Here is an 8,288-nt window from a genome sequence, read left to right on the forward strand (position 1 = left end):
GATTTCCTCTGATTTTCTCCTGATGCGTCAGTTACTGGTGTTTAAATTGAACTCACAGTTTGTGGGACATTTTCACGGTTGGTATCTGATTGACCCCTCTCAAGAATCCTGTGAGCATTAGTGACCTGTCACAATTCGCATGCATGAAAGCTGAAGTGCTGCGTCTCGGGGAGAAACTCGGACCCCTCGTACTGTCCTGAACCTGAACCGTGCTAAGAGGAAGCTGTGTGTGCTGCTCACGCCTTACAGCGCGGGTTCAGCGATAGTATCCTCACTTCGCTGGTGAGGAAACAGACTCGGGTTGTAAAGTGCCTTGATCAAGGTCATATAGTTATAAAAAAGCCAAGACCCGGCTCCAGACTACTTTTTTCTGCCATCTTCTGCCATGTCTTTGATTCCTCCCACCGAAAACCTTGACCTGTGTTGTGTGCAGCCTCTCCTACCCTCCGTGAGTTTGAAACGGCTGCCTGTCAGCACCTTTATGGCCGGTCACCACTGAGTTGGGTCTGTTTTTCACTCTCTCTGCCATTTCTTCCTTACACGCCCACATGGGATCTGCCGTCTTGGGGGCTTCTCTGAGAAGAGCCACGTCCAAACCTAGCGGTCTACACTGTTTTCAGAACCAATTTCTAATCTTCTAACAGAGCACAGACAATACAGATCTATGATTATTGAAAATTTCACTGAAGATGGTTATCTCTGGCATCTCACCTGACCTAGTCGTCAAAGATCAGATGTGCTTTAAGTCTTTTTTTAAAAAAATGTTTGTTTATTTATTTTGAGAGAGAGCACGCACGCGTTGGGGAGAGGCAGAGAGAGAGAGGGAGAGGGAATCCCAAGCAGACTTGTGCAGAGCTCTACACGCGGCTCGATCTTATGACCATGAGATCATGACCGGAGCCTAAATCAAGAGTCAGACACTTAACCGACTGAGCCACCCAGGCGCCCCAAAAGATCAAGGGTTCTTGTTGCTGCAGAAACTTTGTATTCATGAGTAAATCCTCAGGGAGGTCTGTATAAAATTGATGCATTATCTTACTTTTTCTGGAGCCAGGTATCTTGATTTTATTGTTGAGGAAAGAGACTTGGGGTAACTAGATAGTTTGTCCAAACTAAATAGTTTGGGTAGTGAAAACAGATCTTTTGTGTCGCACACCTACTTTGACTTTAGAAAGTCCTACCCTGAGGCCGGCAGGGAGAGGTCTGAAACAGCAATAGACCAGCCATAAAAATCTACGTGGCGCATAAGCCCTAAAGTGAAGGCGTATTTCCTGGAACTTGGAAGGACACAGTGAGGCTGCTCCGTGTATCTGGTGACTGGGTTGCTAGGAATTCTCCAGCTAGGCTGCACTCACCTGGTGTGTGATCGGTTCTGTTTGAGTTTTCAGATTGTGAGGGAGCTTAACATGGAAAGAGCCACTGACACCTGGGTTCAAGTGTGAATTGTGTCCTTGGTATGCTGTGTGACCCCTCTGGGCCGGTAGCCTTGTCTGGAAGTGAAGCTGTCTTCCCAGGTCGTGGGATGGAACGGCCGTGGGAGTGCCATGTCACCCTGAGGTGGGCACCAGTATGGCCTTCAGGGCGGAAGCCCCTCCTTGAGAGTCAAAGATAGGAGTTGGCGTTTTGAATAGGATTCTTTAGAAAAGATCCCGCTGCCGGGTGTCATTTGGGCAGAGACCTGAAGGGGGCGAGGAGGCAAACGTTGAGCCACCTGTGGGAGGAGTGTACCAGGAAGAGGAAGCTGCGAGCGCACAGGCCACGAGGCCAGAGCGTGTTTTGTGTGTTGAGAGAATGTGGTGGAAAGGCGGGTTGGAGCAGGGTGAGCCAGGGGGCCGGAGGAAGGGGGGCCGGAGGCGGCCGAGGCTCCCGGTCAGGTATAGGCTATGAGGACGGTGACTGAGACTGAGTGAGAGGGGGAGGTTTTCACCAGGCCGGAGCCAGAGTGGAGCCAAGGATTGAACCCGGGTCAGCCCAGTTCTACGGCCTGCACCGTCTCTGGGACAGCCAGCCGACAACTTGGCCCCACTCCCAAAGAGGGAAAAAAAAAACCAAAGCCGCCTCTCTGTTAATATGTAATAAGTCCAAACATTCACGGAGCTCCTGCTTGCTTTGCAAGCACTTCTTCATCTGTTAACCTTGCCGGATCCTAACAAGTGGCAGAGTCAGGATCCTGCCGCGCGTCGTGATTGCCAGGCCGGTGCCAGCCAGGCCCTTCCCCCACCACTGCAGTGCCTGCCTCTGGTGCCCTGGCCTCCTGAAGAAAGGCCTGCCCAGCACCACCTCTGAGGCCGTTCCCCCACCTCCAGTCCTGATGTTTGGCTGTGGTGGCTCAGGAGTTTAGACCCACCTGAGCCGCCTCCCCGCCCCCGGGGTTAACTTGTTTTGGATTCAACTCCAGAGTCTCTTGTGGCTCCTGTCAGAGTCTCCGGTCTCCATCGTTAAAATGGTGCCAGGTCAAGGTGTGCCGTGTCTGACGCAGCCTGTCAGCACTCTTCTTACTGTGCCAGGAGACGGGCCATTTCAGGAGCTCAAGGTCACACAGACCCAGTGTGAGCGCCTGGCGCGGGGCCACTTGCCAGTAGCTTGGTCCGGGCCCGGCAGCCGTGCTGGACAGCCAGCAGCCCTCGGGAGGGGGCAGGCACAGCTGAACTCCGCCTGGTACCAGCGCGAGGAATGCAGGGCATTCGGCAGCTGCAGCCAACTTGCAGGAGTTTTAGTCCAGCTTGCCCAGAATGGAAGAAGCAGGGTTATGATCCTCCCACACATAAGGGGAGCACAGGTTTTGTTAGGCGACGGAGAGCGCCGGGTGGTGCCAGTTACCAAGGTTGTGCGCCGGTGAGAGAAGGCAGCATGGCAAAGTGTGTGGGCTTGGGTTCGGTCAGATCTGGGTATGAATCCCGACTCCGCAAACTGTAATCGTGGGTCAAGTTACTTAGCGCCTCACTATCTCACGCACCTGCCTCAGGATTGTTTGTTGGTTCAATTACACAAAGCTCTTAGCGCCTGGCCATTGTGTGATTAGGCAGTGAAGGCCGTTATTAGCTGGCTGCGACCTTGGAAGTCACGTGTGGATCAACATGGCTAGTTCATGGTGGAGCTGGGACCCCCGGCCTCCAGATTCACCCAGGGGCTTCCTCCGTTCCTTGTTCTCCGTGCCCCGAAAGCAGGTGTGTGTAGAGACGCTGAAGAGACCAGTTCACAGAAAGGCTGAGACACTTGGCTAGAGTAGCCCAGCCACAGAGGAGCTGGGCCTCGTGTAGTGGCAGCAGCAGGCATGGGGGGAAGCGGAAGAATTCAGGAGCGATCTGGGGAGGTTACAGAGGACAGGACTTGGTAGATGGGTGGATGTGGAGGGGAGACAGATGCCCAGTCCTCTGGCTTTTGCAGCTGGGAAGATCGTGGACTCAGATGGGGGGTGGGTGGAGCAGGTTAGGAGCAGGAGGCATGGGTGGAGAACTGGGTTTGGACACGAGTTCGAGGGTCCTGTGGGGCATCCAGGTGGAGATGACCAGGGTGTAAGGATTTGGGCAGTGAAGAGCTGGGGCTGGAACCCCGTTCTTCAGGCCCCGACGCTAGAGCTCGTTTCTCAGTACATAGACCAGCCTCTGGAGGCCCTGGCTTCCTTTCTACGGTGTCTCTGGCTTCCTCATACACTGGGCCGCGAGCCCAAGATGGGGCTTCTCTTCCCAATACGGCCTTGACCTTGGGTGGCTACCGATCGCCTCCTTGTCTGCAAAATGAGGCAGTGAGACCAGCTATTGTCCCGAGGGCTGCAGCATTCTGGGTAACATACTAGGATTCGGTTGGGCCAGGAGTCCCAAGAACACATGAGGAAAGACAGGGCTTAGCAGTGGCCTTTGCATAATGAGAATTCGTTGACTGAACGGTGAGTGCCTGAGGGAGTGAGGGGATTGAATGAAATAATGTAAGTATGAATAAGTGATGGAGTGTGCCTTAAATCCTTTCTAGAACGCAGAGGCATAGAATGAATAAAGGATGAATGTCTGTACTATCCAGCAGTCTTTGGCCAATGGAAGTTGTGGCTGTGCCTGCACTGGCTCCTGACAGTGGCCTTTCATCCCCACCCCCAGCCTGCCCTGCCGCCTGGGGATGGGCTGGAGGGAGCTGTTGCTCTGGTCGGGAGCCGGGAGCCAGCCTTCACTGTGGGGGAAGGGCATCAGGAAAAGGCTGGGGCGGGGGAGGGGGGTGGCAGCCTGCAGGTCCATAGCCTGACCAGCAATTTCCTGAGGTTTTCCGGAGGGAAGGGGCTATGGGAAGCTGCAAAAGATCCTGGTTCCGGTGGCTCTACATTCCTGTCAAGCCTGCAGCTGAAATTCCCAGCTTTTCCTTACTTCTGGCCCCACCCATCCCTTATGCAGCAGCTTGATCAAGATCAAGGTACCTCCCTTCTGCCCTCACCCCCACCCCTTATGTCCCCCGGGGGCCAGTGGGCTCCCCTCTAGTCTTGGTTAGGATGGGGCAGGGAGCCTCGGTTCCAGGCCCGACACCGCCCCCCTGGCAAGCAGGGACGTTTCCGGTGCGTTGCTCAACTTCTCCGAGCCTCTGCTTCTGTCCCCAGAAGTGGGGAGTAATTCTGTCCTCAGAGTAATTCTCCCCCACCTGCCTCCCTGGGCCCTCTCGGCCTTAGCATATAAAGCTGGAGGGTGTATAGTGTCACATCTGTCCCCAGCTGCATTGTACTGTGTCGCCTGGAGGTGAGGCGTACCCTCTCTAACCTCTGTTTAGAGGAAGAAGCAACTTTCAGAGCTTCCACAGAAAAGTGTCACTTTCTGTTTCAGGCAGGAAGAGCTGCCTTGCTTGGAGTTCCATGTAGATAGTCAGGTAAGTGGGAGACAAGCAGCCCTTTTCCAGGCTCTGACAGTCCCCTTCCCCGTCAACTGGTCCTTGGGGGAGAGGTGGCCTTCCTGTGTCAGAAAGGCTCCGAAACCATTTTCTACTCTGCTTGCGTTGCTTTTCACCCGCAGAGCTGGCCAGGTGGGTAACGAGGTGCAGCTAGGAGGGCTGCAGCCTTCCCAGTCTCCACCATAACCCCCCGGTTGCTGCCCAAGAGCCCAAGCATTAGCAGGGCCACTTTGCTGACCGACTCCGCTCCAAGTCAGGCCTTCCAGTCTCCCTGCTGCTCCTTCCTGTCAAATTTCTGCCCCAGAGTCCCTCCTGGGGAGCAGCAGGAGCCCAGCTGTTAGGGTCTTGAATGCTAGATCAGCATCCGAGCAGGAACCCTGCTAGAAGAATCATGTTCATTGCAGTCGGAGGCGAGATGGAAAGTCGCAAAAACGCCTGGGCTGGAGGCCTCGGGGGCTCCCTGTCCAGGGTTGGCCTCTGGCATTGTGGACAGGGCCTCTGGAGGCTTGGAGCTGGGGATCTGGGAAGGGCTCTTGCTCACCAAGCTCATGGGTAGGTAACAAGGAGTGAATTGAGGCGCAAACTTAGTTGTGCCGTGGTGAACTGGACACATTGCCTGCCCCAGTACACCAGTGACACACCTTCGTGGTGAAAGTTCTTTGTGGAGTTAGAGCCGGGCAGTGTGGCTTCAAATAGGCTCTAAACTCTCAAAACCTTATCCTTTTTATCAGTAAATGGGGATCATGTGATAGTCCCAAGCCTACAGAGTTGTCTCGGGGAATCAAAGAGGTAATGCACTTTAACAACAAAAACAACACACACACACACACACACACACACACACACACACACACACACAATGTCTGCCATATGTGATGTGTGCTGAGTAAAGGTGAGCTGTCAGTATTACTGAGGATCTCACATTTTACTGGGAAGAGACATCTATGCACAAACAAATGCCACACAGTGTGAACAACCATCCAAATACCGCCTTCTCCATGCAGCCGTCCGGGATATACCCTCAGTCCCCAGGCAGGAGATGAGAGGCTCCTTCTGGAAGCCCTGTTGCCCTTTGCTTGTTTCTTATTTCTCCATCGTATCCCTTGTCTTTCTGTGAATGTTTATTGCAATTGTTTACATACCTGTCTTCCACACTGGTCTGCCAGTGCCTCCAGGGGAGGCGTGTGGAAATTCCTTACTGAAATCAGCAAGCGTGTCCCCTCTAGGTTCCATCTAATTGTAAGGGTGAGATTCTGTGAGAGGGCCTGGAGTGGTGGCTTCAGGGAGGAGGTGATGTCAGAGCTGGGCCTTGAAGCCTGTGCAGGTTTAGAACAGCAGCCACAGGCGTTTCAGGGGCAGCCAGAAGGGGTGAGGGGCACGCTAGCAGCCTGTAGCACAGAGAGCGAGGGTCAGGGGGATGGGGTACAGTCCCAGCGTCCCCTCTAAGTGCCTCCACCACTCTGGGCAAGCACGTCCCCCTCCCTGGGCTCTAGCTTCCCCTGTCAGTATTAGGAGGGGGCTTTGCTAGGTGGATATTTAGTCCTGATGGTCCTTGCCAGCTTGGATATTTAATGGCTTCTTTGACCCGCCTCGCCTCCTACTTTGATGGCAAAGTAGGAGTATTTTCTGGCTCAGAGAGCACCCTCCCAATGACAGGCAGCACGTGGTCTTCTCTGTTCTGGAGAGTTTAGTTGGAAGGTTGTTTGGTTTTAGGGTAAAGATACAAGCCCTCGTGCCTAGTCCCAGAGGGCTTTCCCTGAATGTGTATATGTGGGGAGCAGCATGGCCTTTGAAGAAAGGCTTGGGATAGCTGGGATTCCAGGGCCCCGAGCTCACCCTGGCCCCAGCTCTGAGGTCCCACAATGCTCCTATTGTCCACACCTCTGCCAGGCTCCCCCAGGGAGCAGCTCTGAGCCAAGGGCCTGGGCAGGGCCCTGATTCCTGGGGGCACAGCCTGGGCAGAAAAGCACAGCCGTCAGGCCTCCATGGAACTTGGAGAACCGTAGAATCCGGCACGCGGAGAAGCTTAGAAGGAGGAAAGCGTACGATGAGAAAACCACGGGTACTGAGGCTCCAGGCGGTGCAGACGGGAGGGATGGCCCAGCTCCAACATCCCGCTCCCTTGGCTTATTTCAATTTTTTCATTATAGAGTTGTACTTGCTTCCCCGGATCTACCCAGATTTCTCATCTTTCCAGTGATCCGCCTTGTTCCCCTGGTGCCTTGTGGACGAATTTCTTCCCTTGGGGCCAATTTTGTTTTATTAAAAAAAAATTGTAAGTTTCTTTTAATGTTTTTTAAATTTATTCTTGAGAGCACGAGCGGGAGAGGGGCAGAGAGAGAGGGAGACACAGAATCTGAGGCAGGCTCCAGGCTCTAAGCTGTCCGCACAGAGGCCGTCTGAGGGCTGGAACTCGTGAACCATGAGATCAGAACCTGAGCCAACCAACTGAGCCACGCGGGTGCCCCGAGGCCAGTTTTGTTTTAGAACGAGAGCCCGATTTTCTTCTAGCAATGCCGATTACGTTGTAAACGATGTTGTGTTGGTAGGAGAAAGTTAAAGTGATTGTTTTTCGATGACTGGTTAATACTATGAGCAGAATAAGAGTTTAGCACTTAACAAATGCTGTGTGATTCCACTTATATGAGGGTCAGAAAGTAAAATGGTGACTGCCTGGGGCTGGGAGGAGCAGGAGAGGAAGTCGGCAGTGAGTGCCAATGGGTACAGAGTTTTGGGGATGGACGAAAACGTTCCAAACTAAATAGCGGTGACGGTTGCACAACTCTGTGAATATATTAAAAACCACTGAACTGTACCCTTTAACAGAGTGGACTTCACGATATGTGAATTCTCTCTCAAAGCTGTTATTTTAAAAAAACTATACCTGCTGTTACAAATTCAAACCATAATGACTTCTAAAAAGTGAGTCTTGCCATGTCCCCAGTCTTACTCCCCAAATTAACCACCCACAGCATTTGGGCAGGCATCCTTTCTTCCCGATGTTTAAAAATTCCCTATGAAAAAAGAAATTCCATATGTATGCTCATGTAAATGTTTAGATGCAGAAATGTATGTGCTAGATCTATCATATATATATATACATTTTGTTTTGCAAAAATGGGATCCTATTATATACCTCGAGCAGTTTGCTTTGTTCACTTCATTTGAAGATGTATTTCCATGACATTCTTGTCAACAGTTGTGTGCTTTTCTGTTGTTTAAGCTGTGCTGAAACGTAATTACCCAGTCCCTTCCTAATGAGCGTTTAGGTTGTTTCCAGTGCTTTGCTGTCAGCAAAGAACATATTTGTATGTGCATCCCAGGGCCCCGGGGATAGTATTTTGGAGGACGGAATCCTCTCCACGTGTTATAGGTGTTGACATTGAACCTTAGATGACATCTTTGTCCAGGGTCTTCTGGCAAGG

This window comes from Panthera pardus, unplaced genomic scaffold (genome assembly GCF_024362965.1).
Source record: "Panthera pardus isolate Hobbes unplaced genomic scaffold, ASM2436296v1 HiC_scaffold_6, whole genome shotgun sequence".
Taxonomy (NCBI): Eukaryota; Metazoa; Chordata; class Mammalia; order Carnivora; family Felidae; genus Panthera; species Panthera pardus.